This window comes from Myotis nattereri (assembly GCF_964212035.1).
Source record: "Myotis nattereri genome assembly, chromosome: 12".
NCBI classification, from domain to species: Eukaryota; Metazoa; Chordata; class Mammalia; order Chiroptera; family Vespertilionidae; genus Myotis; species Myotis nattereri.
Genome location: NC_138087.1, coordinates 2,403,788 through 2,429,260, shown reverse-complemented (window position 1 = coordinate 2,429,260; position 25,473 = coordinate 2,403,788).

The following is a 25,473-nucleotide window of genomic DNA, read 5'->3' as shown; positions in this document are numbered from 1 at the left end:
ACCAGAAAACTGATAATATTTACAACTCCGGCCACTTTAGCGAGCGTTTTGACTTGAATTTGCTTTCAAATATTAGGAATTCATGTTTACACAGCTCACCATTAGTGTAGAAAGACTGTAAGTGAGGACTATACTGCTAATGTTTACAATTGAGGCCGAATTTCTCTAGCGTCTTTTTGGAGAATCAGTTAATATCCAGCCGGTTCCATTACATACTTGTAAGAAAACTGTCTAACTGTGGTAAAATTCTTAAAATACGCAATTAGAGTTTCCAGAAATGATTAAAAACTTATAAGAAACCCTTGAAATAAAAGTTAGTAGGTTCTTACTACATTTCCTGCTGTTTTCAATCACGGACATGACCCGTGAAAAACAGGGAAATGACCAGAAAACTGATAATATTTACAACTCCGGCCACTTTAGCGAGCGTTTTGACTTGAATTTGCTTTCAAATTTTAGGAATTCATGTTTATACAGCTCACCATTAGTGTAGAAAGACTGTAAGTGAGGACTATACTGCTAATGTTTACAATTGAGGCCGAATTTCTCTAGCGTCTTTTTGGTGAATCAGTTAATATCCTGCCGGTTCCATTTCATACTTGTAAGAAAACTGTCTAATTGTGGTAAATCTTTTAAAATACGCAATTAGAGTTTCCAGAAATGATTAAAAACTTATAAGAAACCCTTGAAATAAAAGTTTGTAGATTCTTACTACATTTCCTGCTGTTTTCAATCACGGACATTACCCGTGAAAAGCAGGGTAATGACCAGAAAACTGATAATATTTACAACTCCGGCCACTTTAGCGAGCGTTTTGACTTGAATTTGCTTTCAAATATTAGGAATTCATGTTTACACAGCTCACAATTAGTGTAGAAAGACTGTAAGTGAGGACTCTACTGCTAATGTTTACAATTGAGGCCGAATTTCTCTAGTGTCTTTTTGGTGAATCAGTTACTATCCTGCCGGTTCCATTACATACTTGTAAGAAAACTGTCTAATTGTGGTAAAACTCTTAAAATACGCAATTAGAGTTTCCAGAAATGATTAAAAACTTATAAGAAACCCTTGAAATAAAAGTTTGTAGATTCTTACTACATTTCCTGCTGTTTTCAATCACGGACATGACCCGTGAAAAGCAGGGAAATGACCAGAAAACTGATAATATTTACAACTCCGGCCACTTTAGCGAGCGTTTTGACTTGAATTTGCTTTCAAATATTAGGAATTCATGTTTATACAGCTCACCATTAGTGTAGAAAGACTGTAAGTGAGGACTATACTGCTAATGTTTACAATTGAGGCCGAATTTCTCTAGCGTCGTTTTGGTGAATCAGTTACTATCCTGCCGGTTCCATTACATACTTGTAAGAAAACTGTCTAATTGTGGTAAAACTCTTAAAATACGCAATTAGAGTTTCCAGAAATGATTAAAAACTTATAAGAAACCCTTGAAATAAAAGTTAGTAGATTCTTACTACATTTCCTGCTGTTTTCAATCACGGACATTACCCGTGGAAAGCAGAAAAATGACCTGAAAACTGATAATATTTACAACTCCGGCGACTTTGGCGAGCGTTTTGACTTGAATTTGTTTTCAAATATTAGGAATTCATGTTTACACAGCTCACCATTAGTTTAGAAAGACTGTAAGTGAGGACTATACTGCTAATGTTTACAATTGAGGCCGAATTTCTCTAGCGTCTTTTTGGTGAATCAGTTACTATCCTGCCGGTTCCATTACATACTTGTAAGAAAACTGTCTAATTGTGGTAAAACTCTTACAATACGCAATTAGAGTTTCCAGAAATGATTAAAAACTTATAAGAAACCCTTGAAATAAAAGTTAGTAGATTCTTACTACATTTCCTGCTCTTTTCAATCACGGACATTACCCGTGGAAAGCAGAAAAATGACCAGAAAACTGATAGTATTTACAACTCCGGCCACTTTAGCGAGCATTTTGACTTGAATTTGTTTTCAAATATTAGGAATTCATGTTTACACAGCTCACCATTAGTGTAGAAAGACTGTAAGTGAGGACTATACTGCTAATGTTTACAATTGAGTCCGAATTTCTCTAGCGTCTTTTTGGTGAATCAGTTACTATCCTGCCGGTTCCATTACATACTTGTAAGAAAACTGTCTAATTGTGGTAAAACTTTTTAAATACACAATTAGAGTTTCCAGAAATGATTAAAAACTTATAAGAAACCCTTGAAATAAAAGTTTGTAGATTCTTACTACATTTCCTGCTGTATTCAATCACGGACATGACCCGTTTAAAGCAGGGAAATGACCAGAAAACTGATAATATTTACAACTCCGGCCACTTTAGCGAGCGTTTTGACTTGAATTTGCTTTCAAATATTAGGAATTCATGTTTACACAGCTCACAATTAGTGTAGAAAGACTGTAAGTGAGGACTATACTGCTAATGTTTACAATTGAGGCCGAATTTCTCTAGCGTCTTTTTGGTGAATCAGTTAATATCCTGCCGGTTCCATTAAATACTTGTAAGAAAACTGTCTAATTGTGGTAAAACTCTTAAAATACGCAATTAGAGTTTCCAGAAATGATTAAAAACTTATAAGAAACCCTTGAAATAAAAGTTAGTAGATTCTTACTACATTTCCTGCTGTTTTCAATCACGGACATTACCCGTTTAAAGCAGGGAAATGACCAGAAAACTGATAATATTTACAACTCCGGCCACTTTAGCGAGCGTTTTGACTTGAATTTGCTTTCAAATATTAGGAATTCATGTTTATACAGCTCACCATTAGTGTAGAAAGACTGTAAGTGAGGACTATACTGCTAATGTTTACAATTGAGGCCGAATTTCTCTAGCGTCTTTTTGGAGAATCAGTTAATATCCAGCCGGTTCCATTACATACTTGTAAGAAAACTGTCTAACTGTGGTAAAATTCTTAAAATACGCAATTAGAGTTTCCAGAAATGATTAAAAACTTATAAGAAACCCTTGAAATAAAAGTTAGTAGATTCTTACTACATTTCCTGCTGTTTTCAATCACGGACATGACCCGTGAAAAGCAGGGAAATGACCAGAAAACTGATAATATTTACAACTCCGGCCACTTTAGCGAGCGTTTTGACTTGAATTTGCTTTCAAATTTTAGGAATTCATGTTTATACAGCTCACCATTAGTGTAGAAAGACTGTAAGTGAGGACTATACTGCTAATGTTTACAATTGAGGCCGAATTTCTCTAGCGTCTTTTTGGTGAATCAGTTAATATCCTGCCGGTTCCATTTCATTCTTGTAAGAAAACTGTCTAATTGTGGTAAATCTTTTAAAATACGCAATTAGAGTTTCCAGAAATGATTAAAAACTTATAAGAAACCCTTGAAATAAAAGTTTGTAGATTCTTACTACATTTCCTGCTGTTTTCAATCACGGACATTACCCGTGAAAAGCAGGGTAATGACCAGAAAACTGATAATATTTACAACTCCGGCCACTTTAGCGAGCGTTTTGACTTGAATTTGCTTTCAAATATTAGGAATTCATGTTTACACAGCTCACAATTAGTGTAGAAAGACTGTAAGTGAGGACTCTACTGCTAATGTTTACAATTGAGGCCGAATTTCTCTAGCGTCTTTTTGGTGAATCAGTTACTATCCTGCCGGTTCCATTAAATACTTGTAAGAAAACTGTCTAATTGTGGTAAAACTCTTAAAATACGCAATTAGAGTTTCCAGAAATGATTAAAAACTTATAAGAAACCCTTGAAATAAAAGTTTGTAGATTCTTACTACATTTCCTGCTGTTTTCAATCACGGACATGACCCGTGAAAAGCAGGGAAATGACCAGAAAACTGATAATATTTACAACTCCGGCCACTTTAGCGAGCGTTTTGACTTGAATTTGCTTTCAAATATTAGGAATTCATGTTTATACAGCTCACCATTAGTGTAGAAAGACTGTAAGTGAGGACTATACTGCTAATGTTTACAATTGAGGCCGAATTTCTCTAGCGTCTTTTTGGTGAATCAGTTAATATCCTGCCGGTTCCATTACATACTTGTAAGAAAACTGTCTAATTGTGGTAAAACTCTTAAAATACGCAATTAGAGTTTCCAGAAATGATTAAAAACTTATAAGAAACCCTTGAAATAAAAGTTAGTAGATTCTTACTACATTTCCTGCTGTTTTCAATCACGGACATTACCCGTGGAAAGCAGAAAAATGACCTGAAAACTGATAATATTTACAACTCCGGCGACTTTGGCGAGCGTTTTGACTTGAATTTGTTTTCAAATATTAGGAATTCATGTTTACACAGCTCACCATTAGTTTAGAAAGACTGTAAGTGAGGACTATACTGCTAATGTTTACAATTGAGGCCGAATTTCTCTAGCGTCTTTTTGGTGAATCAGTTACTATCCTGCCGGTTCCATTACATACTTGTAAGAAAACTGTCTAATTGTGGTAAAACTCTTAAAATACGCAATTAGAGTTTCCAGAAATGATTAAAAACTTATAAGAAACCCTTGAAATAAAAGTTAGTAGATTCTTACTACATTTCCTGCTCTTTTCAATCACGGACTTTACCCGTGGAAAGCAGAAAAATGACCAGAAAACTGATAGTATTTACAACTCCGGCCACTTTAGCGAGCATTTTGACTTGAATTTGTTTTCAAATATTAGGAATTCATGTTTACACAGCTCACCATTAGTGTAGAAAGACTGTAAGTGAGGACTATACTGCTAATGTTTACAATTGAGGCCGAATTTCTCTAGCGTCTTTTTGGTGAATCAGTTACTATCCTGCCGGTTCCATTACATACTTGTAAGAAAACTGTCTAATTGTGGTAAAACTTTTTAAATACACAATTAGAGTTTCCAGAAATGATTAAAAACTTATAAGAAACCCTTGAAATAAAAGTTTGTAGATTCTTACTACATTTCCTGCTGTATTCAATCACGGACATGACCCGTTTAAAGCAGGGAAATGACCAGAAAACTGATAATATTTACAACTCCGGCCACTTTAGCGAGCGTTTTGACTTGAATTTGCTTTCAAATATTAGGAATTCATGTTTACACAGCTCACAATTAGTGTAGAAAGACTGTAAGTGAGGACTATACTGCTAATGTTTACAATTGAGGCCGAATTTCTCTAGCGTCTTTTTGGTGAATCAGTTAATATCCTGCCGGTTCCATTAAATACTTGTAAGAAAACTGTCTAATTGTGGTAAAACTCTTAAAATACGCAATTAGAGTTTCCAGAAATGATTAAAAACTTATAAGAAACCCTTGAAATAAAAGTTAGTAGATTCTTACTACATTTCCTGCTGTTTTCAATCACGGACATTACCCGTTTAAAGCAGGGAAATGACCAGAAAACTGATAATATTTACAACTCCGGCCACTTTAGCGAGCGTTTTGACTTGAATTTGCTTTCAAATATTAGGAATTCATGTTTACACAGCTCACCATTAGTGTAGAAAGACTGTAAGTGAGGACTATACTGCTAATGTTTACAATTGAGGCCGAATTTCTCTAGCGTCTTTTTGGAGAATCAGTTAATATCCAGCCGGTTCCATTACATACTTGTAAGAAAACTGTCTAACTGTGGTAAAATTCTTAAAATACGCAATTAGAGTTTCCAGAAATGATTAAAAACTTATAAGAAACCCTTGAAATAAAAGTTAGTAGATTCTTACTACATTTCCTGCTGTTTTCAATCACGGACATGACCCGTGAAAAGCAGGGAAATGACCAGAAAACTGATAATATTTACAACTCCGGCCACTTTAGCGAGCGTTTTGACTTGAATTTGCTTTCAAATTTTAGGAATTCATGTTTATACAGCTCACCATTAGTGTAGAAAGACTGTAAGTGAGGACTATACTGCTAATGTTTACAATTGAGGCCGAATTTCTCTAGCGTCTTTTTGGTGAATCAGTTAATATCCTGCCGGTTCCATTTCATACTTGTAAGAAAACTGTCTAATTGTGGTAAATCTTTTAAAATACGCAATTAGAGTTTCCAGAAATGATTAAAAACTTATAAGAAACCCTTGAAATAAAAGTTTGTAGATTCTTACTACATTTCCTGCTGTTTTCAATCACGGACATGACCCGTGAAAAGCAGGGAAATGACCAGAAAACTGATAATATTTACAACTCCGGCCACTTTAGCGAGCGTTTTGACTTGAATTTGCTTTCAAATTTTAGGAATTCATGTTTATACAGCTCACCATTAGTGTAGAAAGACTGTAAGTGAGGACTATACTGCTAATGTTTACAATTGAGGCCGAATTTCTCTAGCGTCTTTTTGGTGAATCAGTTAATATCCTGCCGGTTCCATTTCATTCTTGTAAGAAAACTGTCTAATTGTGGTAAATCTTTTAAAATACGCAATTAGAGTTTCCAGAAATGATTAAAAACTTATAAGAAACCCTTGAAATAAAAGTTTGTAGATTCTTACTACATTTCCTGCTGTTTTCAATCACGGACATTACCCGTGAAAAGCAGGGTAATGACCAGAAAACTGATAATATTTACAACTCCGGCCACTTTAGCGAGCGTTTTGACTTGAATTTGCTTTCAAATATTAGGAATTCATGTTTACACAGCTCACAATTAGTGTAGAAAGACTGTAAGTGAGGACTCTACTGCTAATGTTTACAATTGAGGCCGAATTTCTCTAGCGTCTTTTTGGTGAATCAGTTACTATCCTGCCGGTTCCATTAAATACTTGTAAGAAAACTGTCTAATTGTGGTAAAACTCTTAAAATACGCAATTAGAGTTTCCAGAAATGATTAAAAACTTATAAGAAACCCTTGAAATAAAAGTTTGTAGATTCTTACTACATTTCCTGCTGTTTTCAATCACGGACATGACCCGTGAAAAGCAGGGAAATGACCAGAAAACTGATAATATTTACAACTCCGGCCACTTTAGCGAGCGTTTTGACTTGAATTTGCTTTCAAATATTAGGAATTCATGTTTATACAGCTCACCATTAGTGTAGAAAGACTGTAAGTGAGGACTATACTGCTAATGTTTACAATTGAGGCCGAATTTCTCTAGCGTCTTTTTGGTGAATCAGTTAATATCCTGCCGGTTCCATTACATACTTGTAAGAAAACTGTCTAATTGTGGTAAAACTCTTAAAATACGCAATTAGAGTTTCCAGAAATGATTAAAAACTTATAAGAAACCCTTGAAATAAAAGTTAGTAGATTCTTACTACATTTCCTGCTGTTTTCAATCACGGACATTACCCGTGGAAAGCAGAAAAATGACCTGAAAACTGATAATATTTACAACTCCGGCGACTTTGGCGAGCGTTTTGACTTGAATTTGTTTTCAAATATTAGGAATTCATGTTTACACAGCTCACCATTAGTTTAGAAAGACTGTAAGTGAGGACTATACTGCTAATGTTTACAATTGAGGCCGAATTTCTCTAGCGTCTTTTTGGTGAATCAGTTACTATCCTGCCGGTTCCATTACATACTTGTAAGAAAACTGTCTAATTGTGGTAAAACTCTTAAAATACGCAATTAGAGTTTCCAGAAATGATTAAAAACTTATAAGAAACCCTTGAAATAAAAGTTAGTAGATTCTTACTACATTTCCTGCTCTTTTCAATCACGGACTTTACCCGTGGAAAGCAGAAAAATGACCAGAAAACTGATAGTATTTACAACTCCGGCCACTTTAGCGAGCATTTTGACTTGAATTTGTTTTCAAATATTAGGAATTCATGTTTACACAGCTCACCATTAGTGTAGAAAGACTGTAAGTGAGGACTATACTGCTAATGTTTACAATTGAGGCCGAATTTCTCTAGCGTCTTTTTGGTGAATCAGTTACTATCCTGCCGGTTCCATTACATACTTGTAAGAAAACTGTCTAATTGTGGTAAAACTTTTTAAATACACAATTAGAGTTTCCAGAAATGATTAAAAACTTATAAGAAACCCTTGAAATAAAAGTTTGTAGATTCTTACTACATTTCCTGCTGTATTCAATCACGGACATGACCCGTTTAAAGCAGGGAAATGACCAGAAAACTGATAATATTTACAACTCCGGCCACTTTAGCGAGCGTTTTGACTTGAATTTGCTTTCAAATATTAGGAATTCATGTTTACACAGCTCACAATTAGTGTAGAAAGACTGTAAGTGAGGACTATACTGCTAATGTTTACAATTGAGGCCGAATTTCTCTAGCGTCTTTTTGGTGAATCAGTTAATATCCTGCCGGTTCCATTAAATACTTGTAAGAAAACTGTCTAATTGTGGTAAAACTCTTAAAATACGCAATTAGAGTTTCCAGAAATGATTAAAAACTTATAAGAAACCCTTGAAATAAAAGTTAGTAGATTCTTACTACATTTCCTGCTGTTTTCAATCACGGACATTACCCGTTTAAAGCAGGGAAATGACCAGAAAACTGATAATATTTACAACTCCGGCCACTTTAGCGAGCGTTTTGACTTGAATTTGCTTTCAAATATTAGGAATTCATGTTTACACAGCTCACCATTAGTGTAGAAAGACTGTAAGTGAGGACTATACTGCTAATGTTTACAATTGAGGCCGAATTTCTCTAGCGTCTTTTTGGAGAATCAGTTAATATCCAGCCGGTTCCATTACATACTTGTAAGAAAACTGTCTAACTGTGGTAAAATTCTTAAAATACGCAATTAGAGTTTCCAGAAATGATTAAAAACTTATAAGAAACCCTTGAAATAAAAGTTAGTAGATTCTTACTACATTTCCTGCTGTTTTCAATCACGGACATGACCCGTGAAAAGCAGGGAAATGACCAGAAAACTGATAATATTTACAACTCCGGCCACTTTAGCGAGCGTTTTGACTTGAATTTGCTTTCAAATTTTAGGAATTCATGTTTATACAGCTCACCATTAGTGTAGAAAGACTGTAAGTGAGGACTATACTGCTAATGTTTACAATTGAGGCCGAATTTCTCTAGCGTCTTTTTGGTGAATCAGTTAATATCCTGCCGGTTCCATTTCATACTTGTAAGAAAACTGTCTAATTGTGGTAAATCTTTTAAAATACGCAATTAGAGTTTCCAGAAATGATTAAAAACTTATAAGAAACCCTTGAAATAAAAGTTTGTAGATTCTTACTACATTTCCTGCTGTTTTCAATCACGGACATTACCCGTGAAAAGCAGGGTAATGACCAGAAAACTGATAATATTTACAACTCCGGCCACTTTAGCGAGCGTTTTGACTTGAATTTGCTTTCAAATATTAGGAATTCATGTTTACACAGCTCACAATTAGTGTAGAAAGACTGTAAGTGAGGACTCTACTGCTAATGTTTACAATTGAGGCCGAATTTCTCTAGCGTCTTTTTGGTGAATCAGTTACTATCCTGCCGGTTCCATTACATACTTGTAAGAAAACTGTCTAATTGTGGTAAAACTCTTAAAATACGCAATTAGAGTTTCCAGAAATGATTAAAAACTTATAAGAAACCCTTGAAATAAAAGTTTGTAGATTCTTACTACATTTCCTGCTGTTTTCAATCACGGACATGACCCGTGAAAAGCAGGGAAATGACCAGAAAACTGATAATATTTACAACTCCGGCCACTTTAGCGAGCGTTTTGACTTGAATTTGCTTTCAAATATTAGGAATTCATGTTTATACAGCTCACCATTAGTGTAGAAAGACTGTAAGTGAGGACTATACTGCTAATGTTTACAATTGAGGCCGAATTTCTCTAGCGTCGTTTTGGTGAATCAGTTACTATCCTGCCGGTTCCATTACATACTTGTAAGAAAACTGTCTAATTGTGGTAAAACTCTTAAAATACGCAATTAGAGTTTCCAGAAATGATTAAAAACTTATAAGAAACCCTTGAAATAAAAGTTAGTAGATTCTTACTACATTTCCTGCTGTTTTCAATCACGGACATTACCCGTGGAAAGCAGAAAAATGACCTGAAAACTGATAATATTTACAACTCCGGCGACTTTGGCGAGCGTTTTGACTTGAATTTGTTTTCAAATATTAGGAATTCATGTTTACACAGCTCACCATTAGTTTAGAAAGACTGTAAGTGAGGACTATACTGCTAATGTTTACAATTGAGGCCGAATTTCTCTAGCGTCTTTTTGGTGAATCAGTTACTATCCTGCCGGTTCCATTACATACTTGTAAGAAAACTGTCTAATTGTGGTAAAACTCTTAAAATACGCAATTAGAGTTTCCAGAAATGATTAAAAACTTATAAGAAACCCTTGAAATAAAAGTTAGTAGATTCTTACTACATTTCCTGCTCTTTTCAATCACGGACATTACCCGTGGAAAGCAGAAAAATGACCAGAAAACTGATAGTATTTACAACTCCGGCCACTTTAGCGAGCATTTTGACTTGAATTTGTTTTCAAATATTAGGAATTCATGTTTACACAGCTCACCATTAGTGTAGAAAGACTGTAAGTGAGGACTATACTGCTAATGTTTACAATTGAGGCCGAATTTCTCTAGCGTCTTTTTGGTGAATCAGTTACTATCCTGCCGGTTCCATTACATACTTGTAAGAAAACTGTCTAATTGTGGTAAAACTTTTTAAATACACAATTAGAGTTTCCAGAAATGATTAAAAACTTATAAGAAACCCTTGAAATAAAAGTTTGTAGATTCTTACTACATTTCCTGCTGTATTCAATCACGGACATGACCCGTTTAAAGCAGGGAAATGACCAGAAAACTGATAATATTTACAACTCCGGCCACTTTAGCGAGCGTTTTGACTTGAATTTGCTTTCAAATATTAGGAATTCATGTTTACACAGCTCACAATTAGTGTAGAAAGACTGTAAGTGAGGACTATACTGCTAATGTTTACAATTGAGGCCGAATTTCTCTAGCGTCTTTTTGGTGAATCAGTTAATATCCTGCCGGTTCCATTAAATACTTGTAAGAAAACTGTCTAATTGTGGTAAAACTCTTAAAATACGCAATTAGAGTTTCCAGAAATGATTAAAAACTTATAAGAAACCCTTGAAATAAAAGTTAGTAGATTCTTACTACATTTCCTGCTGTTTTCAATCACGGACATTACCCGTTTAAAGCAGGGAAATGACCAGAAAACTGATAATATTTACAACTCCGGCCACTTTAGCGAGCGTTTTGACTTGAATTTGCTTTCAAATATTAGGAATTCATGTTTACACAGCTCACCATTAGTGTAGAAAGACTGTAAGTGAGGACTATACTGCTAATGTTTACAATTGAGGCCGAATTTCTCTAGCGTCTTTTTGGAGAATCAGTTAATATCCAGCCGGTTCCATTACATACTTGTAAGAAAACTGTCTAACTGTGGTAAAATTCTTAAAATACGCAATTAGAGTTTCCAGAAATGATTAAAAACTTATAAGAAACCCTTGAAATAAAAGTTAGTGGATTCTTACTACATTTCCTGCTGTTTTCAATCACGGACATGACCCGTGAAAAGCAGGGAAATGACCAGAAAACTGATAATATTTACAACTCCGGCCACTTTAGCGAGCGTTTTGACTTGAATTTGCTTTCAAATTTTAGGAATTCATGTTTATACAGCTCACCATTAGTGTAGAAAGACTGTAAGTGAGGACTATACTGCTAATGTTTACAATTGAGGCCGAATTTCTCTAGCGTCTTTTTGGTGAATCAGTTAATATCCTGCCGGTTCCATTTCATACTTGTAAGAAAACTGTCTAATTGTGGTAAATCTTTTAAAATACGCAATTAGAGTTTCCAGAAATGATTAAAAACTTATAAGAAACCCTTGAAATAAAAGTTTGTAGATTCTTACTACATTTCCTGCTGTTTTCAATCACGGACATTACCCGTGAAAAGCAGGGTAATGACCAGAAAACTGATAATATTTACAACTCCGGCCACTTTAGCGAGCGTTTTGACTTGAATTTGCTTTCAAATATTAGGAATTCATGTTTACACAGCTCACAATTAGTGTAGAAAGACTGTAAGTGAGGACTCTACTGCTAATGTTTACAATTGAGGCCGAATTTCTCTAGCGTCTTTTTGGTGAATCAGTTACTATCCTGCCGGTTCCATTACATACTTGTAAGAAAACTGTCTAATTGTGGTAAAACTCTTAAAATACGCAATTAGAGTTTCCAGAAATGATTAAAAACTTATAAGAAACCCTTGAAATAAAAGTTTGTAGATTCTTACTACATTTCCTGCTGTTTTCAATCACGGACATGACCCGTGAAAAGCAGGGAAATGACCAGAAAACTGATAATATTTACAACTCCGGCCACTTTAGCGAGCGTTTTGACTTGAATTTGCTTTCAAATATTAGGAATTCATGTTTATACAGCTCACCATTAGTGTAGAAAGACTGTAAGTGAGGACTATACTGCTAATGTTTACAATTGAGGCCGAATTTCTCTAGCGTCGTTTTGGTGAATCAGTTACTATCCTGCCGGTTCCATTACATACTTGTAAGAAAACTGTCTAATTGTGGTAAAACTCTTAAAATACGCAATTAGAGTTTCCAGAAATGATTAAAAACTTATAAGAAACCCTTGAAATAAAAGTTAGTAGATTCTTACTACATTTCCTGCTGTTTTCAATCACGGACATTACCCGTGGAAAGCAGAAAAATGACCTGAAAACTGATAATATTTACAACTCCGGCGACTTTGGCGAGCGTTTTGACTTGAATTTGTTTTCAAATATTAGGAATTCATGTTTACACAGCTCACCATTAGTTTAGAAAGACTGTAAGTGAGGACTATACTGCTAATGTTTACAATTGAGGCCGAATTTCTCTAGCGTCTTTTTGGTGAATCAGTTACTATCCTGCCGGTCCCATTACATACTTGTAAGAAAACTGTCTAATTGTGGTAAAACTCTTAAAATACGCAATTAGAGTTTCCAGAAATGATTAAAAACTTATAAGAAACCCTTGAAATAAAAGTTAGTAGATTCTTACTACATTTCCTGCTCTTTTCAATCACGGACATTACCCGTGGAAAGCAGAAAAATGACCAGAAAACTGATAGTATTTACAACTCCGGCCACTTTAGCGAGCATTTTGACTTGAATTTGTTTTCAAATATTAGGAATTCATGTTTACACAGCTCACCATTAGTGTAGAAAGACTGTAAGTGAGGACTATACTGCTAATGTTTACAATTGAGGCCGAATTTCTCTAGCGTCTTTTTGGTGAATCAGTTACTATCCTGCCGGTTCCATTACATACTTGTAAGAAAACTGTCTAATTGTGGTAAAACTTTTTAAATACACAATTAGAGTTTCCAGAAATGATTAAAAACTTATAAGAAACCCTTGAAATAAAAGTTTGTAGATTCTTACTACATTTCCTGCTGTATTCAATCACGGACATGACCCGTTTAAAGCAGGGAAATGACCAGAAAACTGATAATATTTACAACTCCGGCCACTTTAGCGAGCGTTTTGACTTGAATTTGCTTTCAAATATTAGGAATTCATGTTTACACAGCTCACAATTAGTGTAGAAAGACTGTAAGTGAGGACTATACTGCTAATGTTTACAATTGAGGCCGAATTTCTCTAGCGTCTTTTTGGTGAATCAGTTAATATCCTGCCGGTTCCATTAAATACTTGTAAGAAAACTGTCTAATTGTGGTAAAACTCTTAAAATACGCAATTAGAGTTTCCAGAAATGATTAAAAACTTATAAGAAACCCTTGAAATAAAAGTTTGTAGATTCTTACTACATTTCCTGCTGTTTTCAATCACGGACATTACCCGTTTAAAGCAGGGAAATGACCAGAAAACTGATAATATTTACAACTCCGGCCACTTTAGCGAGCGTTTTGACTTGAATTTGCTTTCAAATATTAGGAATTCATGTTTACACAGCTCACCATTAGTGTAGAAAGACTGTAAGTGAGGACTATACTGCTAATGTTTACAATTGAGGCCGAATTTCTCTAGCGTCTTTTTGGAGAATCAGTTAATATCCAGCCGGTTCCATTACATACTTGTAAGAAAACTGTCTAACTGTGGTAAAATTCTTAAAATACGCAATTAGAGTTTCCAGAAATGATTAAAAACTTATAAGAAACCCTTGAAATAAAAGTTAGTGGATTCTTACTACATTTCCTGCTGTTTTCAATCACGGACATGACCCGTGAAAAGCAGGGAAATGACCAGAAAACTGATAATATTTACAACTCCGGCCACTTTAGCGAGCGTTTTGACTTGAATTTGCTTTCAAATTTTAGGAATTCATGTTTATACAGCTCACCATTAGTGTAGAAAGACTGTAAGTGAGGACTATACTGCTAATGTTTACAATTGAGGCCGAATTTCTCTAGCGTCTTTTTGGTGAATCAGTTAATATCCTGCCGGTTCCATTTCATACTTGTAAGAAAACTGTCTAATTGTGGTAAATCTTTTAAAATACGCAATTAGAGTTTCCAGAAATGATTAAAAACTTATAAGAAACCCTTGAAATAAAAGTTTGTAGATTCTTACTACATTTCCTGCTGTTTTCAATCACGGACATTACCCGTGAAAAGCAGGGTAATGACCAGAAAACTGATAATATTTACAACTCCGGCCACTTTAGCGAGCGTTTTGACTTGAATTTGCTTTCAAATATTAGGAATTCATGTTTACACAGCTCACAATTAGTGTAGAAAGACTGTAAGTGAGGACTCTACTGCTAATGTTTACAATTGAGGCCGAATTTCTCTAGCGTCTTTTTGGTGAATCAGTTACTATCCTGCCGGTTCCATTACATACTTGTAAGAAAACTGTCTAATTGTGGTAAAACTCTTAAAATACGCAATTAGAGTTTCCAGAAATGATTAAAAACTTATAAGAAACCCTTGAAATAAAAGTTTGTAGATTCTTACTACATTTCCTGCTGTTTTCAATCACGGACATGACCCGTGAAAAGCAGGGAAATGACCAGAAAACTGATAATATTTACAACTCCGGCCACTTTAGCGAGCGTTTTGACTTGAATTTGCTTTCAAATATTAGGAATTCATGTTTATACAGCTCACCATTAGTGTAGAAAGACTGTAAGTGAGGACTATACTGCTAATGTTTACAATTGAGGCCGAATTTCTCTAGCGTCTTTTTGGTGAATCAGTTACTATCCTGCCGGTTCCATTACATACTTGTAAGAAAACTGTCTAATTGTGGTAAAACTCTTAAAATACGCAATTAGAGTTTCCAGAAATGATTAAAAACTTATAAGAAACCCTTGAAATAAAAGTTAGTAGATTCTTACTACATTTCCTGCTGTTTTCAATCACGGACATTACCCGTGAAAAGCAGAAAAATGACCTGAAAACTGATAATATTTACAACTCCGGCGACTTTGGCGAGCGTTTTGACTTGAATTTGTTTTCAAATATTAGGAATTCATGTTTACACAGCTCACCATTAGTTTAGAAAGACTGTAAGTGAGGACTATACTGCTAATGTTTACAATTGAGGCCGAATTTCTCTAGCGTCTTTTTGGTGAATCAGTTACTATCCTGCCGGTTCCATTACATACTTGTAAGAAAACTGTCTAATTGTGGTAAAACTCTTAAAATACGCAATTAGAGTTTCCAGAAATGATTAAAAACTTATAAGAAACCCTTGAAATAAAAGTTAGTAGATTCTTACTACATTTCCTGCTCTTTTCAATCACGGACATTACCCGTGGAAAGCAGAAAAATGACCAGAAAACTGATAGTATTTACAACTCCGGCCACTTTAGCGAGCATTTTGACTTGAATTTGTTTTCAAATATTAGGAATTCATGTTTACACAGCTCACCATTAGTGTAGAAAGACTGTAAGTGAGGACTATACTGCTAATGTTTACAATTGAGGCCGAATTTCTCTAGCGTCTTTTTGGTGAATCAGTTACTATCCTGCCGGTTCCATTACATACTTGTAAGAAAACTGTCTAATTGTGGTAAAACTTTTTAAATACACAATTAGAGTTTCCAGAAATGATTAAAAACTTATAAGAAACCCTTGAAATAAAAGTTTGTAGATTCTTACTACATTTCCTGCTGTATTCAATCACGGACATGACCCGTTTAAAGCAGGGAAATGACTAGAAAACTGATAATATTTACAACTCCGGCCACTTTAGCGAGCGTTTTGACTTGAATTTGCTTTCAAATATTAGGAATTCATGTTTACACAGCTCACAATTAGTGTAGAAAGACTGTAAGTGAGGACTATACTGCTAATGTTTACAATTGAGGCCGAATTTCTCTAGCGTCTTTTTGGTGAATCAGTTACTATCCTGCCGGTTCCATTACATACTTGTAAGAAAACAGTCTAATTGTGGTAAAACTCTTAAAATACGCAATTAGAGTTTCCAGAAATGATTAAAAACTTATAAGAAACCCTTGAAATAAAAGTTTGTAGATTCTTACTACATTTCCTGCTGTTTTCAATCACGGACATGACCCGTGAAAAGCAGGGAAATGACCAGAAAACTGATAATATTTACAACTCCGGCCACTTTAGCGAGCGTTTTGACTTGAATTTGCTTTCAAATATTAGGAATTCATGTTTATACAGCTCACCATTAGTGTAGAAAGACTGTAAGTGAGGACTATACTGCTAATGTTTACAATTGAGGCCGAATTTCTCTAGCGTCTTTTTGGTGAATCAGTTACTATCCTGCCGGTTCCATTACATACTTGTAAGAAAACTGTCTAATTGTGGTAAAACTCTTAAAATACGCAATTAGAGTTTCCAGAAATGATTAAAAACTTATAAGAAACCCTTGAAATAAAAGTTTGTAGATTCTTACTACATTTCCTGCTGTTTTCAATCACGGACATGACCCGTGAAAAGCAGGGAAATGACCAGAAAACTGATAATATTTACAACTCCGGCCACTTTAGCGAGCGTTTTGACTTGAATTTGCTTTCAAATATTAGGAATTCATGTTTATACAGCTCACCATTAGTGTAGAAAGACTGTAAGTGAGGACTATACTGCTAATGTTTACAATTGAGGCCGAATTTCTCTAGCGTCGTTTTGGTGAATCAGTTACTATCCTGCCGGTTCCATTACATACTTGTAAGAAAACTGTCTAATTGTGGTAAAACTCTTAAAATACGCAATTAGAGTTTCCAGAAATGATTAAAAACTTATAAGAAACCCTTGAAATAAAAGTTAGTAGATTCTTACTACATTTCCTGCTGTTTTCAATCACGGACATTACCCGTGGAAAGCAGAAAAATGACCTGAAAACTGATAATATTTACAACTCCGGCGACTTTGGCGAGCGTTTTGACTTGAATTTGTTTTCAAATATTAGGAATTCATGTTTACACAGCTCACCATTAGTTTAGAAAGACTGTAAGTGAGGACTATACTGCTAATGTTTACAATTGAGGCCGAATTTCTCTAGCGTCTTTTTGGTGAATCAGTTACTATCCTGCCGGTTCCATTACATACTTGTAAGAAAACTGTCTAATTGTGGTAAAACTCTTAAAATACGCAATTAGAGTTTCCAGAAATGATTAAAAACTTATAAGAAACCCTTGAAATAAAAGTTAGTAGATTCTTACTACATTTCCTGCTCTTTTCAATCACGGACATTACCCGTGGAAAGCAGAAAAATGACCAGAAAACTGATAGTATTTACAACTCCGGCCACTTTAGCGAGCATTTTGACTTGAATTTGTATTCAAATATTAGGAATTCATGTTTACACAGCTCACCATTAGTGTAGAAAGACTGTAAGTGAGGACTATACTGCTAATGTTTACAATTGAGGCCGAATTTCTCTAGCGTCTTTTTGGTGAATCAGTTACTATCCTGCCGGTTCCATTACATACTTGTAAGAAAACTGTCTAATTGTGGTAAAACTTTTTAAATACACAATTAGAGTTTCCAGAAATGATTAAAAACTTATAAGAAACCCTTGAAATAAAAGTTTGTAGATTCTTACTACATTTCCTGCTGTATTCAATCACGGACATGACCCGTTTAAAGCAGGGAAATGACTAGAAAACTGATAATATTTACAACTCCGGCCACTTTAGCGAGCGTTTTGACTTGAATTTGCTTTCAAATATTAGGAATTCATGTTTACACAGCTCACAATTAGTGTAGAAAGACTGTAAGTGAGGACTATACTGCTAATGTTTACAATTGAGGCCGAATTTCTCTAGCGTCTTTTTGGTGAATCAGTTACTATCCTGCCGGTTCCATTACATACTTGTAAGAAAACTGTCTAATTGTGGTAAAACTCTTAAAATACGCAATTAGAGTTTCCAGAAATGATTAAAAAGTTATAAGAAACCCTTGAAATAAAAGTTTGTAGATTCTTACTACATTTCCTGCTGTTTTCAATCACGGACATGACCCGTGAAAAGCAGGGAAATGACCAGAAAACTGATAATATTTACAACTCCGGCCACTTTAGCGAGCGTTTTGACTTGAATTTGCTTTCAAATATTAGGAATTCATGTTTATACAGCTCACCATTAGTGTAGAAAGACTGTAAGTGAGGACTATACTGCTAATGTTTACAATTGAGGCCGAATTTCTCTAGCGTCTTTTTGGTGAATCAGTTACTATCCTGCCGGTTCCATTACATACTTGTAAGAAAACTGTCTAATTGTGGTAAAACTCTTAAAATACGCAATTAGAGTTTCCAGAAATGATTAAAAACTTATAAGAAACCCTTGAAATAAAAGTTAGTAGATTCTTACTACATTTCCTGCTGTTTTCAATCACGGACATTACCCGTGGAAAGCAGAAAAATGACCTGAAAACTGATAATATTTACAACTCCGGCGACTTTGGCGAGCGTTTTGACTTGAATTTGTTTTCAAATATTAGGAATTCATGTTTACACAGCTCACCATTAGTGTAGAAAGACTGTAAGTGAGGACTATACTGCTAATGTTTACAATTGAGGCCGAATTTCTCTAGCGTCTTTTTGGTGAATCAGTTACTATCCTGCCGGTTCCATTACATACTTGTAAGAAAACTGTCTAATTGTGGTAAAACTCTTAAAATACGCAATTAGAGTTTCCAGAAATGATTAAAAACTTATAAGAAACCCATGAAATAAAAGTTAGTAGATTCTTACTACATTTCCTGCTGTTTTCAATCACGGACATGACCCGTGAAAAGCAGGGAAATGACCAGAAAACTGATAATATTTACAACTCCGGCCACTTTAGCGAGCGTTTTGACTTGAATTTGCTTTCAAATTTTAGGAATTCATGTTTATACAGCTCACCATTAGTGTAGAAAGACTGTAAGTGAGGACTATACTGCTAATGTTTACAATTGAGGCCGAATTTCTCTAGCGTCTTTTTGGTGAATCAGTTAATATCCTGCCGGTTCCATTTCATACTTGTAAGAAAACTGTCTAATTGTGGTAAATCTTTTAAAATACGCAATTAGAGTTTCCAGAAATGATTAAAAACTTATAAGAAACCCTTGAAATAAAAGTTTGTAGATTCTTACTACATTTCCTGCTGTTTTCAATCACGGACATTACCCGTGAAAAGCAGGGTAATGACCAGAAAACTGATAATATTTACAACTCCGGCCACTTTAGCGAGCGTTTTGACTTGAATTTGCTTTCAAATATTAGGAATTCATGTTTACACAGCTCACAATTAGTGTAGAAAGACTGTAAGTGAGGACTATACTGCTAATGTTTACAATTGAGGCCGAATTTCTCTAGCGTCTTTTTGGTGAATCAGTTACTATCCTGCCGGTTCCATTACATACTTGTAAGAAAACTGTCTAATTGTGGTAAAACTCTTAAAATACGCAATTAGAGTTTCCAGAAATGATTAAAAACTTATAAGAAACCCTTGAAATAAAAGTTTGTAGATTCTTACTACATTTCCTGCTGTTTTCAATCACGGACATGACCCGTGAAAAGCAGGGAAATGACCAGAAAACTGATAATATTTACAACTCCGGCCACTTTAGCGAGCGTTTTGACTTGAATTTGCTTTCAAATATTAGGAATTCATGTTTATACAGCTCACCATTAGTGTAGAAAGACTGTAAGTGAGGACTATACTGCTAATGTTTACAATTGAGGCCGAATTTCTCTAGGGTCGTTTTGGTGAATCAGTTACTATCCTGCCGGTTCCATTACATACTTGTAAGAAAACTGTCTAATTGTGGTAAAACTCTTAAAATACGCAATTAGAGTTTCCAGAAATGATTAAAAACTTATAAGAAACCCTTGAAATAAAAGTTAGTAGATTCTTACTACATTTCCTGCTGTTTTCAATCACGGACATTACCCGTGGAAAGCAGAAAAATGACATGAAAACTGATAATATTTACAACTCCGGCGACTTTGGCGAGCGTTTTGACTTGAATTTGTTTTCAAATATTAGGAATTCATGTTTACACAGCTCACCATTAGTTTAGAAAGACTGTAAGTGAGGACTATTCTGCTAATGTTTACAATTGAGGCCGAATTTCTCTAGCGTCTTTTTGGTGAATCAGTTACTATCCTGCCGGTTCCATTACATACTTGTAAGAAAACTGTCTAATTGTGGTAAAACTCTTAAAATACGCAATTAGAGTTTCCAGAAATGATTAAAAACTTATAAGAAACCCTTGAAATAAAAGTTAGTAGATTCTTACTACATTTCCTGCTCTTTTCAATCACGGACATTACCCGTGGAAAGCAGAAAAATGACCAGAAAACTGATAGTATTTACAACTCCGGCCACTTTAGCGAGCATTTTGACTTGAATTTGTTTTCAAATATTAGGAATTCATGTTTACACAGCTCACCATTAGTGTAGAAAGACTGTAAGTGAGGACTATACTGCTAATGTTTACAATTGAGGCCGAATTTCTCTAGCGTCTTTTTGGTGAATCAGTTACTATCCTGCCGGTTCCATTACATACTTGTAAGAAAACTGTCTAATTGTGGTAAAACTTTTTAAATACACAATTAGAGTTTCCAGAAATGATTAAAAACTTATAAGAAACCCTTGAAATAAAAGTTTGTAGATTCTTACTACATTTCCTGCTGTTTTCAATCACGGACATGACCCGTGAAAAGCAGGGAAATGACCAGAAAACTGATAATATTTACAACTCCGGCCACTTTAGCGAGCGTTTTGACTTGAATTTGCTTTCAAATATTAGGAATTCATGTTTATACAGCTCACCATTAGTGTAGAAAGACTGTAAGTGAGGACTATACTGCTAATGTTTACAATTGAGGCCGAATTTCTCTAGCGTCGTTTTGGTGAATCAGTTACTATCCTGCCGGTTCCATTACATACTTGTAAGAAAACTGTCTAATTGTGGTAAAACTCTTAAAATACGCAATTAGAGTTTCCAGAAATGATTAAAAACTTATAAGAAACCCTTGAAATAAAAGTTAGTAGATTCTTACTACATTTCCTGCTGTTTTCAATCACGGACATTACCCGTGGAAAGCAGAAAAATGACCTGAAAACTGATAATATTTACAACTCCGGCGACTTTGGCGAGCGTTTTGACTTGAATTTGTTTTCAAATATTAGGAATTCATGTTTACACAGCTCACCATTAGTTTAGAAAGACTGTAAGTGAGGACTATACTGCTAATGTTTACAATTGAGGCCGAATTTCTCTAGCGTCTTTTTGGTGAATCAGTTACTATCCTGCCGGTTCCATTACATACTTGTAAGAAAACTGTCTAATTGTGGTAAAACTCTTAAAATACGCAATTAGAGTTTCCAGAAATGATTAAAAACTTATAAGAAACCCTTGAAATAAAAGTTAGTAGATTCTTACTACATTTCCTGCTCTTTTCAATCACGGACATTACCCGTGGAAAGCAGAAAAATGACCAGAAAACTGATAGTATTTACAACTCCGGCCACTTTAGCGAGCATTTTGACTTGAATTTGTTTTCAAATATTAGGAATTCATGTTTACACAGCTCACCATTAGTGTAGAAAGACTGTAAGTGAGGACTATACTGCTAATGTTTACAATTGAGGCCGAATTTCTCTAGCGTCTTTTTGGTGAATCAGTTACTATCCTGCCGGTTCCATTACATACTTGTAAGAAAACTGTCTAATTGTGGTAAAACTTTTTAAATACACAATTAGAGTTTCCAGAAATGATTAAAAACTTATAAGAAACCCTTGAAATAAAAGTTAGTAGATTCTTACTACATTTCCTGCTGTTTTCAATCACGGACATTACCCGTGGAAAGCAGAAAAATGACCTGAAAACTGATAATATTTACAACTCCGGCGACTTTGGCGAGCGTTTTGACTTGAATTTGTTTTCAAATATTAGGAATTCATGTTTACACAGCTCACCATTAGTTTAGAAACTCTGTAAGTGAGGACTATACTGCTAATGTTTACAATTGAGGCCGAATTTCTCTAGCGTCTTTTTGGTGAATCAGTTACTATCCTGCCGGTTCCATTACATACTTGTAAGAAAACTGTCTAATTGTGGTAAAACTCTTAAAATACGCAATTAGAGTTTCCAGAAATGATTAAAAACTTATAAGAAACCCTTGAAATAAAAGTTAGTAGATTCTTACTACATTTCCTGCTCTTTTCAATCACGGACATTACCCGTGGAAAGCAGAAAAATGACCAGAAAACTGATAGTATTTACAACTCCGGCCACTTTAGCGAGCATTTTGACTTGAATTTGTTTTCAAATATTAGGAATTCATGTTTACACAGCTCACCATTAGTGTAGAAAGACTGTAAGTGAGGACTATACTGCTAATGTTTACAATTGAGGCCGAATTTCTCTAGCGTCTTTTTGGTGAATCAGTTAATATCCTGCCGGTTCCATTAAATACTTGTAAGAAAACTGTCTAATTGTGGTAAAACTCTTAAAATACGCAATTAGAGTTTCCAGAAATGATTAAAAACTTATAAGAAACCCTTGAAATAAAAGTTAGTAGATTCTTACTACATTTCCTGCTGTTTTCAATCACGGACATTACCCGTGAAAAGCAGGGTAATGACCAGAAAACTGATAATATTTACAACTCCGGCCACTTTAGCGAGCGTTTTGACTTGAATTTGCTTTCAAATATTAGGAATTCATGTTTATACAGCTCACCATTAGTGTACAAAGACTGTAAGTGAGGACTATACTGCTAATGTTTACAATTGAGGCCGAATTTCTCTAGCGTCTTTTTGGAGAATCAGTTAATATCCTGCCGGTTCCATTACATACTTGTATGAAAACTGTCTAATTGTGGTAAAACTTTTAAAATACGCAATTAGAGTTTCCAGAAATGATTAAAAACTTATAAGAAACCCTTGAAATAAAAGTTTATAGATTCTTACTACATTTCCTGCTTTTTTCAATCACGGACATTACCCGTGAAAAGCAGGGAAATGACTAGAAAACTGATAATATTTACAACTCCGGCCACTTTAGCGAGCGTTTTGACTTGAATTTGCTTTCAAATATTAGGAATTCATGTTTACACAGCTCACCATTAGTGTAGAAAGACTGTAAGTGAGGACTATACTGCTAATGTTTACAATTGAGGCCGAATTTCTCTAGCGTCTTTTTGGAGAATCAGTTAATATCCAGCCGGTTCCATTACATACTTGTAAGAAAACTGTCTAACTGTGGTAAAATTCTTAAAATACGCAATTAGAGTTTCCAGAAATGATTAAAAACTTATAAGAAACCCTTGAAATAAAAGTTAGTAGATTCTTACTACATTTCCTGCTGTTTTCAATCACGGACATGACCCGTGAAAAGCAGGGAAATGACCAGAAAACTGATAATATTTACAACTCCGGCCACTTTAGCGAGCGTTTTGACTTGAATTTGCTTTCAAATTTTAGGAATTCATGTTTATACAGCTCACCATTAGTGTAGAAAGACTGTAAGTGAGGACTATACTGCTAATGTTTACAATTGAGGCCGAATTTCTCTAGCGTCTTTTTGGTGAATCAGTTAATATCCTGCCGGTTCCATTTCATACTTGTAAGAAAACTGTCTAATTGTGGTAAATCTTTTAAAATACGCAATTAGAGTTTCCAGAAATGATTAAAAACTTATAAGAAACCCTTGAAATAAAAGTTTGTAGATTCTTACTACATTTCCTGCTGTTTTCAATCACGGACATTACCCGTGAAAAGCAGGGTAATGACCAGAAAACTGATAATATTTACAACTCCGGCCACTTTAGCGAGCATTTTGACTTGAATTTGTTTTCAAATATTAGGAATTCATGTTTACACAGCTCACCATTAGTGTAGAAAGACTGTAAGTGAGGACTATACTGCTAATGTTTACAATTGAGGCCGAATTTCTCTAGCGTCTTTTTGGTGAATCAGTTACTATCCTGCCGGTTCCATTACATACTTGTAAGAAAACTGTCTAATTGTGGTAAAACTTTTTAAATACACAATTAGAGTTTCCAGAAATGATTAAAAACTTATAAGAAACCCTTGAAATAAAAGTTTGTAGATTCTTACTACATTTCCTGCTGTATTCAATCACGGACATGACCCGTTTAAAGCAGGGAAATGACCAGAAAACTGATAATATTTACAACTCCGGCCACTTTAGCGAGCGTTTTGACTTGAATTTGCTTTCAAATATTAGGAATTCATGTTTACACAGCTCACAATTAGTGTAGAAAGACTGTAAGTGAGGACTATACTGCTAATGTTTACAATTGAGGCCGAATTTCTCTAGCGTCTTTTTGGTGAATCAGTTACTATCCTGCCGGTTCCATTACATACTTGTAAGAAAACTGTCTAATTGTGGTAAAACTCTTAAAATACGCAATTAGAGTTTCCAGAAATGATTAAAAACTTATAAGAAACCCTTGAAATAAAAGTTTGTAGATTCTTACTACATTTCCTGCTGTTTTCAATCACGGACATGACCCGTGAAAAGCAGGGAAATGACCAGAAAACTGATAATATTTACAACTCCGGCCACTTTAGCGAGCGTTTTGACTTGAATTTGCTTTCAAATATTAGGAATTCATGTTTATACAGCTCACCATTAGTGTAGAAAGACTGTAAGTGAGGACTATACTGCTAATGTTTACAATTGAGGCCGAATTTCTCTAGCGTCGTTTTGGTGAATCAGTTACTATCCTGCCGGTTCCATTACATACTTGTAAGAAAACTGTCTAATTGTGGTAAAACTCTTAAAATACGCAATTAGAGTTTCCAGAAATGATTAAAAACTTATAAGAAACCCTTGAAATAAAAGTTAGTAGATTCTTACTACATTTCCTGCTGTTTTCAATCACGGACATTACCCGTGGAAAGCAGAAAAATGACCTGAAAACTGATAACATTTACAACACCGGCGACTTTGGCGAGCGTTTTGACTTGAATTTGTTTTCAAATATTAGGAATTCATGTTTACACAGCTCACCATTAGTTTAGAAAGACTGTAAGTGAGGACTATACTGCTAATGTTTACAATTGAGGCCGAATTTCTCTAGCGTCTTTTTGGTGAATCAGTTAATAT